Source organism: Colobus angolensis, unplaced genomic scaffold, assembly GCF_000951035.1.
Source record: "Colobus angolensis palliatus isolate OR3802 unplaced genomic scaffold, Cang.pa_1.0 Scaffold114, whole genome shotgun sequence".
Taxonomy (NCBI): Eukaryota; Metazoa; Chordata; class Mammalia; order Primates; family Cercopithecidae; genus Colobus; species Colobus angolensis.
Window position 1 is genome coordinate 398,160 of NW_012112475.1, and position 9,975 is coordinate 408,134.

Consider the following 9,975-nt stretch of genomic DNA (forward strand, 5'->3'; position numbering starts at 1 on the left):
GCCGGAGCGGGAGGATCACGAGGTCAGGAGATCGAGACCATCCTGGTGAACATGGTGAAACCCCGTCTCTACTAAAAATACAAAAAAATTAGCCAGGAGTGGGGGCGGTGGCGGGCGCCTGTAATCCCAGCTACTTGGGAGGCTGAGGCAGGAGAATCGCTTGAACCCAGGAGGCAGAGGTTGCAGTGAACCGAGATTGTGACATTGCACTCCAGCCTGGGAGACAGAGCGAGACTCTGTCTCAAAACAAACAAACAAACAAAACCCCCCAAAAACAAACGTGCTATATTTCAGGAAGCTTAGTGGTGGGGCTGCCAGGAGTATAAAGATGAAAAACATGCAGGATCCAATCTAGAAAGAAGATTGAGACAAGAGCACAACTTTTAATATAAAACAAAAAGAATTAAGTGGCATATGGGACAAAAAACTAGGCAACTAAAGTAATTCAAAGGAAAGAGAAAAAGTCTTGGTTATGTTTGCCAAGCTTTGAATATCAGACCTGCTTTGTGTCCCATAGACTGTCAGTGCACCCTGTTTGTGCAATTTTAACCAGGATTAGGCCAGTGTGGGAGCCACAGAGGTCACTCCACCACACTTCTAAGTCATTTCATTAGAGTCGCCTCACAAGTCCTGGTGAGACAATCCCAGGAGTCCTCTTTGGCTGTCTTACTTGTTTTTCTTAAGCAAGGATTCTGCTAGACCCCTGAATCTGAGTACCCCTCCCTTTTTAGCTCCAGTCCCCACAGGGCCATTTAAGAAAATGTACTCATGTTTCTGATTCATTACTATGTTGTGATGACTATTCTTACAAACACTTTTGATGTCTATAAGCCTCAGAGCCACTCAAAAGTCCTGTTTGGGCCAGTCTCCTGGCACATGAGAGTCCCTCTTTATGGCCAGTGGTGCAGAATGGCTTTCGTTGGAGAGAACAGTCTGGCAGTCTTTTTTTTTTTTTTTGGAGATGGAGTCTAGCTCTGTCGCCCAGGCTGGAGTGCAGTGGGGCAATCTCGGCTCACTGCAAGCTCCGCCTCCCGGGTTTACGCCATTCTCCTGCCTCAGCCACCCGAGTAGCTGGGACTACAGGCGTCCGCCATCTCGCCCGGCTAGTTTTTTGTATTTTTTTTTTTAGTAGAGACGGGGTTTCACCGTGTAGCTCAGGATGGTCTCGATCTCCTGACCTCGTGATCCACCCGTCTCGGCCTCCCAAAGTGCTGGGATTACAGGCTTGAGCCACCGCGCCCGGCCAAGTCTGGCAGTCTTAAGGCTTGGTGTGGTAAAGTCACATGGATCCTGAGAAGGCATATGCACAGACACCAGCTCAGTCATCCCAAGGAGACAGCTCATCTTTCCGTAAGTATTTCTCAAAGGGTCTCCTGGGTAACTTTTGCATTACCATCACCTTAGAGCTTGTTAAATATTCCTGGCTCCCACTTCAGATCTGCAAAAAAGGATCTCAGAATCTAGGGCCTGAAAAAAAAAATATATTTTTTACAAGTTTCTCTGCATGTTAGGCTTCTAAAATGACACCTGTTCTACATCTAGTTTCAGAGTTGCTCAATACTGCCCTCTAAGCAATGATTCTGAGTCAGGGGTCCTTACTGGTTTTTCAAAAGACACTCCACAGTTCCGGATCCCTAAACCACAATGGAAAACACCTAAGGCCTGGGCTACTTATTAGCTGTAGATCGTAGCAGCTACAGCCTAATCCTCCTCCATCAGTAGCTTTTTTTTTTTTTAATTATCCTTCCTCCCTGTAGCCTTCCATTGCCAACTCAAATGCTTTTAGGTTTTATGAGCTGTAACTGTGTATTTTCCATGGCAAAAACTGGTATCCTAGAGCTAAAGATTCTTTATATCCACATGCCTGGTCAATCTTTTCTTTTTACTTATCTATTTATTTTTGAGATAGGGTCTCACTCTGTTGCCCAGGCTGGAGTGCAGTGGCACAATCATGGCTCACTGCAGCCTCTATCTCGCAGGCTCAAGCAATCCTCCCACTTCAGCCTCCCAAGTAGCTGGGACTACAGGCACATGCCACCACGCCTGGCTAATTTTTGTATTTTTTGTAGAGACAAGGTTTTGCCATGTTGCCCAGACTGGTCTTGAACTCCTGAGCTCAAGCAATCCATCCACCTTGGCCTCCCAAAGTGCTGGGATTACAGGTGTGAGCCACTGTGCCTGGCCTAATCTTTTCATTACAATATCCTTTGCTCTTTTCTTTCTATTCCTTCTGCCATGCCCTAGAGATCTTTACTGCCAGAATTAGGCTCACACACACCTTCTTAGTCTATATGGTTCCAGTCTTCTCTTTCTAAAATCTTTTCCACTTACTTTCTGCTCAAAAACCTAAAAGGACTCCTGGTATCATCCATATCAAGTCTAAATGTGTCTGCTTTCCAGGCCCTTTATAACCTATCCCATTTTGCTTATTAGACTTTACTTCTGACTATTCTACATATGTTTTCCATTTATTGCCCACATATGTGTCCTGCTGATTTCAACCTATGGGTCAGATTCATCTCAGTGTCCCCGGAACGTGATAAAAAGAGGCAGGGTAGGGCCCAATCAATGCAAGCTGACTGAGTCAACATTTGCCATTTGTTTCCCTTTCTTTTCTTTTCTTTTTTCTTTTGAGACAGAGTCTCGCTCTGTTGCCCAGGCTGGAGTGTGGTGACGCCATCTTGGCTCACTGCAAGCTCCGCCTCCCGGGTTCATGCCATTCTCCTGCCTCAGCCTCCCGAGTAGCTGGGACTACAGGCACCCGTTACCACACTCGGCCAATTTTTTTGTATTTTTAGTAGAGACGGGGTTTCACCATGTTAGCCAGGATGGTCTCAATCTCCTGACCTCATTGATCCACCTGCCTCAGCCTCCCAAAGAGCTGGGATTACAGGCGTGAGCCATCGCGCCCGGCCCTGCCATTTATTTCCCTTTCAACATCCTCTTTTTATATTCCACATACTCTTCAAGTCCCATATTCTGCTTGAAGACCTCCTCAGTTTCTCCAGCTCTTACGACATCCTCCTTCACTGAAAAAAAAAAAAAAAAAAAGAAGGAAAGAAGAAAGAAAGGAAGAAAAAAATTCCCACAATGGGCTTTTGGAGCAACAAAAGCATAGGGAAGAGAAAGGAAGATTAATAGTCTGACAGCAAACACTCTTTAGTTATTCAGGAAATACATCAATCATGAGTCACTGACTTTCTATGGTACCATATAATCTGTATTATTCTGTTTAGAGCACATATACTGTCAGTGTTCTGTGCTAAGCATGTGAAATGAATTCATTCTGCCTCCCTATGTCAGTTCAGAAGTAATTGCTTCCTGCTTCCCTGATTCCTCGTGTTGAGTTAAATGCTCACTCTCCGTGGTCTCATGACACCTTGTGCTTACTTTTTTTTGTCTTTTGAGAGAGGATCTCGCCCTGTCATCCAGGCTGGAGTGCAGTGGCATGATCTCGGCACACTGCAACCTCTGCCTCTTGGGTTCAAGTGATCCTCCCGCCTCAGCCTCCCGAGTAGCTGGGACTAAAGGTGCATGCCACCACACCTGGCTAATTTTTGTATTTTTTGTAGAGACAGGGTTTCATCATGTTGCCCAGGCTGGTCTTGAACTCCTGGGTTCAAGTGATCTGCCTGCCTTAGCCTCCCAAAGTGTTGGGATTACAGGCGTGTGCCACTGCACCCGGCCCCTGTGCTTACTATTAACTCCATCTCTTGTATTGAAAATGCCCGTTTATTAGTCTGATTCCCCCTTAGACTTTGAGTTTCATGAGAGAAGGTCCAGGCTTACTAGTTTTTTTTTTTAATCTGTTCCTTTTATAGGTATGTCAATTCTATATGTGTAGATGGCACATAAACCATCTCTGAAGTAACTAGACTGTAAACTTTGGAAGATAATGATCATGTTTTGTAATCTTTTTTTTTTTTTTTTTTTGAGACAGAGTCTCACTCTGTCGCCCAGGCTGGAGTGCAGTACTGTGATCTCAGCTCACTGCAAGCTCCACCTCCCAGGTTCATCCCATTCTCCTGCCTCAGCCTCCCAAGTAGCTGAGACTACAGGCGCCCGCCACCACGCCCAGCTAATTTTTTTGAATTTTTAGTACAGATGGGGTTTCACCATGTTAGCCAGGATGGTCTCGATCTGCTGACCTCGTGATCTGCCTGCCTCGGCCTCCCAAAGTGCTGGGATTGCAGGCGTGAGCCACCACTCCCGGCTCATGTTTTGTGTTTTTTATCTTTATATTCTGGGTTCCCAGCTCAGTGCTCAGGTGTTCAGAAAGTTTGTGAATGTTAACATTTCTGTGCTCTGTTCCTCTCACCACCCACAAGCAACCTTACACTTGCCCATCAAAACCTAGTAACTGAGCACTTTTATTCTAGTTAGTGCTTATACAGTATTATTCACTGAGATTAATGCTGTTGACCACTGTGAGAGAGAAACAGTAAGCAAATTTATTAATTATATTTTGCTTGGAAACTCTATAAAAGAGTTTGTTTAAATAAGAACTTCTGCCTCTCTTTCCTACTTTCAGAGAATAAGTTTTGGAGCCAGGCAGAATTAGATATGAATCTTGGCTTTGCAAATACACTAGCTCCTGGCCTTGGGTATGGCCTTTTGGGATATTAAATTAAAGATGGGGATAACAATACCTGTTCTATAGGATCATTATGATGATTGAATGTGTAAAGAGAGAAAAGGTGTTTAAGCACCACACTTGGCACATAACAAGCATCCACAAAAGTTAGTTTTTACTCCTTGATTCTCTCCTTCCTCAAGAGGATCACTTGGATCACCTCTTTCCACACAGTATAGAGTGTATTACATGACATTGTCTAGTTTAGCCTAAGGTTAGGCTTCCTTTTCTTATACTACCTGTTTCCCAGGAGCTTTGAGTCTATATTTATATACATTTGAATATGTAATGTGTACATGTTTGGAAGTCTATATAACTGCCCATAGTGTTCATCTGTATATAAGAGCCATAGGTTTCCAGCTATTGTCACATTTAGTTTGAGAAACTTCAGAGGGTTAAAATTGCTGAAAAGGGGCCAGGTGCGGTGGCTCACGGCTGTAATCCCAGCACTATGGGAGGCCGGAGCGGGAGGATCACGAGGTCAGGAGATCGAGACCATCCTGGTGAACATGGTGAAACCCCGTCTCTACTAAAAATACAAAAAAATTAGCCAGGAGTGGTGGCGGGCGCCTGTAGTCCCAGCTACTCTGGAGGCTTAGGCAGGAGAATGGCATGAACCCGGGGGGTGGAGCTTGCAGTGAGCGGACATCGCGCCACTGCACTCCAGCCTGGGTGACAGAGCAAGGCTCCGTCTCAAAAAAAAAAAAAAAAAAAAAAAAAAAAAATTGCCAAAAAAAAAAAATTGCCAAAAAGAACACATGCTCCTTTGCTCCTTTCCCCTTGCTACTGCCATCTCCACTAGCCTGATTCCCCCTGTTAAATGACAGCACTGTGAAAAATTCCTGGGATTAAGCTACGGTGAACAGATTCCACTATCAGTATCTAAAAGCAAATAGGAGGAGTGCTCCCCAGAAGTATCCAGCTATAAGACCTGCATGCTGCTATTGCTCAGTAATAAAAAATGATAAATGGGTGATGTCACTTTGTGCATCCCAGGTTCAAGCGATTCTCCTGCCTCAGCCTCCTGAGTATCTGGGACTACAGGCACCCACCACCACGCCCAGCTAATTTTTGTATTTTTTTTGTAGAGATGGGGTTTCGCCATATTGCCCAGGCTGGTCTTGAACTCCTGGGTTCAAATGATCCACCTGCCTCGGCCTCTCAAAGTGTTGGGATTACCGGCATGAGCCACCGCGCCCAGCCTCTCCAGGCTTTCAGCTGAGACCATGAAGCCTCCACTCTAGGGATAAGGGCAAACTCGGAATAGACCAGCTCTCATAAAGCCCAGCTTTGACTTCCTCAGACACTTGTTAGATGAAAGTTTCAGCCTCTAGCCTGTTCGCTTGACAGAAACAAAAGTAAACCCTTCTGGAGAGAGATAACATCATATAGAACTTCAACAGGCTAGAGCTCAACAGGCTTTTTTGAAGAAATTGACAACATGGTTCTAAAATTTATATGGAAATGCAAAGGACCTAGAATAATCAAAACAATATTGAAAAAAGAACAAATTTAGAATATTTATACTCACAAGTTCAAGATTTGCCATAAAGCTAGAGTAGATAGATATAGATTAATGGAACAGGATCAAGTCCAAAAATAGATCTACACATATATAGTCAACTGATGATCAACCAAGGCATCAAATCAATTCAATGAGGCAAAGGAACGCCTATTTAACAGATGTGTGAAAAAACTGGGTATCTCTATGGAAAGACAACTCTGACTCCTATGGCATTCCATACAAAAAATTAATTCAAGATGGATCGTAGACCTACATTAAAAACTAGAACCATAAAAATTCTAGAAGTATATCTTTGTGACTATGGAGTAGACGGAACTTTCATAGGTAGAACATAAAACGTACTAACCATAGAAGTAAAAATAAAATATTGGACTTAAGAAAATTAATTTTTTTGCTTATCATAAGACACCATTTTGAAAGGAATAAGTAAGAAATAGACAGGAGACGGCCCCAGCCCGCGGGCTAACGCCGGCACTCTCCATGAGACTGCTGGCGCCCGCGCCTGCCAGCGCTGCACCGGCCTGGGGAGCGCGCTTCGCGCTGACTCAGCGGCGACCGCGGCGGTGTTAGCCGCTCTTGCGCTCTTTCCCTTCCTGGGGCGCCAACCCCGCCCGCTTGCTTGCTTGCTTGCCTGCCTGCCTGCCCGGTGTCACGCAAGAGAAGGTGCCAGGGGACGCGGAGCGACGAGGGGCGCGCAGTCCCGGCCAGCTCCGTCTCTGGCGTTGGCGCTGCGGCCGTGGCGAGGACTGCGGTGACAAGGACGAGGGCCGCTCTCCCTGCTCTCTGCGTGCCGCTCCGCTGGCTAACCATCTGGAGTGCAGGCTGGGAGGCGAGATAGAGTGATAAGGAAGATGTTTATGAATTCCTCTGTGGGATCAGAACTCCAAGTATAGCAGCAAGGATGGATGAACAGGCTCTATTAGGGCTAAATCCAAATGCTGCTTCAGACTTTAGATAAAGGGCCCTGGCCTATTTTGAGCAGTTAAAGATTTCCCCAGATGCCTGGCAGGTGTGTGCTGAAGCTCTAGCCCAGAGGACGTATAGTGATGATCATGTGAAGTTTTTCTGCTTTCAAGTACTGGAACATCAAGTTAAATAGAAATATTCAGAACTAACCACTGTTCAACAACAACTAATTAGGGAGACGCTCATATCACGGCTGTAAGTTCAGAAGCTGAATCCCCAACCAGAGAAGACCTTCATACGAAATAAAGCCGCCCAAGTCTTCGCCTTGCTTTTTGTTAACAGAATATCTCACTAAGTGGCCCAAGTTTTTCTTTTTTTTACATTCTCTCAGTAGTGGATCTAAATCCAAGGGGAGTAGATCTGTACCTGCGAATCCTCATGGCTATTGATTCAGAGTTGTTGGATCGTCATGTGGTGCATGCGTACATCAGAGGAGGCTCATAGGAATACTCTCATAAAAGATACCATGAGGGAACAGTGCATTCCAAATCTGGTGGAATCATGGTATCAAATATTACAAAATTATCAGTATACTAATTCTGAAGTGTCGTATCAGTGCCTTGAAGTAGTGGGGACTTATGTCTCTTGGATAGACTTATCCCTTATAGCCAATGATAGGTTTATAAATATGCGGCTAGGTCAGATGTCAATAGAAGTTCTATGGGAAGAAGCATGTGACTGTTTATTTGAAGTTGTAAATAAAGGAATGGACCCTATTGATAAAATGAAACTAGTAGAATCTTTGTATCAAGTATTACAGTCTGCTGGGTTTTTCAGCATTGACCAGGAAGATGTTGACTTCCTGGCCAGATTTGCTAAGCTGGTAAATGGAATGGGACAGTCATTGATAGTTAGTTGGAGTAAATTAGTTAAGAATGGGGATATTAAGAATGCTCAAGAGGCACTACAAGCTATTGAAACAAAAGTGGCACTGATGTTGCAGCTACTAATTCATGAGGATGATGATATTTCTTCTAATATTACTGGATTTTGTTACGATTATCTTCATATTTTGAAACAGCTTAAGTGCTCTCGGATCAGCAAAAAGCTAATGTAGAGGCAATCATGTTGGCCGTTATGAAAAAAGTTGACTTACGGTGAAGAATATAACTTTGAAAATGAGGGTGAAGATGGAGCCATGTTTGTAGAATACAGAAAACTGAAGTTACTGTTGGACAGGCTTGCTTAAGTTTCACCAGTTACTACTGGCCTCTGTTCACAGAGTTTTTAGTTCTACACTGCAGAATTGGCAGACTACGCGGTTTATGGAAGTTGAGGTAGCAATAAGATTGCTGTATATATTGGCAGAAGCTCTTCCAGTATCTCATGGTGCTCACTTCTCAGGTGATGTTTCACAAGCTAGTGGTTTGCAGGATATGATGTGAACTCCGGTAACATCAGGAGTCAGTTCCTATCAGCGTACGTCTGTGGCTTTGGAGTTCTTCGAAACTGTTGTCAGATATGAAAGTTCTTCACGTTGAACCTCAGCACATTCCATGTGTACTAATGGCTTTCTTAGATCACAGAGGTCTGTGGCATTCCAGTGCAAAAGTTCGGAGCAGGACGGTTTACCTGTTTTCTAGATTTGTCAGATCTCTCAATAAGCAAATGAATCCCTTCACTGAGGATATTTTGAATAGAATACAAGATTTATTAGAGCTTCCTCCGCCTGGGAATGGCCACCAGTCCTTACTGAGCAGCGATGATCAACTTTTTACTTATGAGACAGCTGGAGTGCTGATTGTTAATAGTGATACCCAGCAGAATGGAAACAAGCCTTAATGAGTAATCTGTTGACTCCACTAATGGAAAATTTAAAATTCTGTTAGAAAAGTTGATGCTGGCACAAGATGTAGAAAGGCAAGCCTCTCTAGCAGACTGTCTCAACCATGCTGTTGGATTTGCAAGTCGAACCAGTAAAGCTTTCATCAACAAGCAGACTGTGAAACAATGTGGCCATTCCGAAGTTTATCTGAACTGTTTACAGACATTCTTGCAGGCCCTCAGTTGTCCCTTACACAAGGGTATTCTCAGAAGTGGAGTACCTACTTTCCTTCATCGAATGATTATTTGCCCGGAGGAAGAAGTTCTTCTTTTCATCCCATCTGCTTCAGAACATATGCTCAAAGATTGTAAAGCAGAAGACCTCCAGAAGTTCATTCCTCTTATCAACCAGATTACGGACAAATTCAAGATACAGGTATCCCCGTTTTTACGACAGATGTTCATGCCCCTGCTTCATGCAGTTTTTGAAGTGCTGCTCCGGCCAGCGGAAGAAAATGACCAGTCTGCTGCTTTAGAGAAGCAGATGTTGCGGAGGAGTTACTTTGCTTTCCTGCGAACAGTCCCAGGCAGTGGGATGGGCGAAGTTATAGCAAATCAAGGTGCAGAGAATGTAGAAAAAGTGCTGGTTACTGTTATCCAAGGAGCAGTTGAATATCCAGATCGAACTGCACAGAAAACATGTTTTATCGTCCTCTCAAAGTTGGGAGAACTCTAGGGAGGTAAAGATGGACCAGTGGGATTTGCTGATTTTGTTTATAAGCACATTGTCCCTGCACGTGTCCTAGCACCTTTAAAACAAACCTTTGACCTGGCAGATGCACAAATAGTATTGGCCTGAGTGTGCAGTGACACTGAAAACAATTCATCTCAAACGAGGCCCAGAATGTGTTCAGTATCTTCAACAAGAATCCCTGCCCTCCTTGCAAGTGGTTCCAGAAATAATTCAGGAGTTTTGTCAAGCACTTCAGCAGTCTGATGCTAAAGTTTTTAAAAATTACTTAAGGCCGGGCATGGTGGCTCACGCCTGTAATCCCAGCACTTTGGGAGGCCGAGGCAGGTGGATCAC

The 9,975-nt window shown here is 44.3% G+C and overlaps 1 pseudogene across 1 annotated transcript in view; it reads left to right on the top strand.

Moving 5' to 3' along the window:
• Nucleotides 1-7,059: 7,059 nt before the first annotated feature.
• LOC105524999 overlaps nt 7,060-9,975 on the top strand; it is a 44,941-nt pseudogene continuing 42,025 nt past the window's right edge. Inside the window, exon 1 of the transcript XR_001003840.1 lies at nt 7,060-9,917. The product of XR_001003840.1 is annotated as an exportin-T-like (transcript). The remainder of the gene's footprint in view (nt 9,918-9,975) is intronic.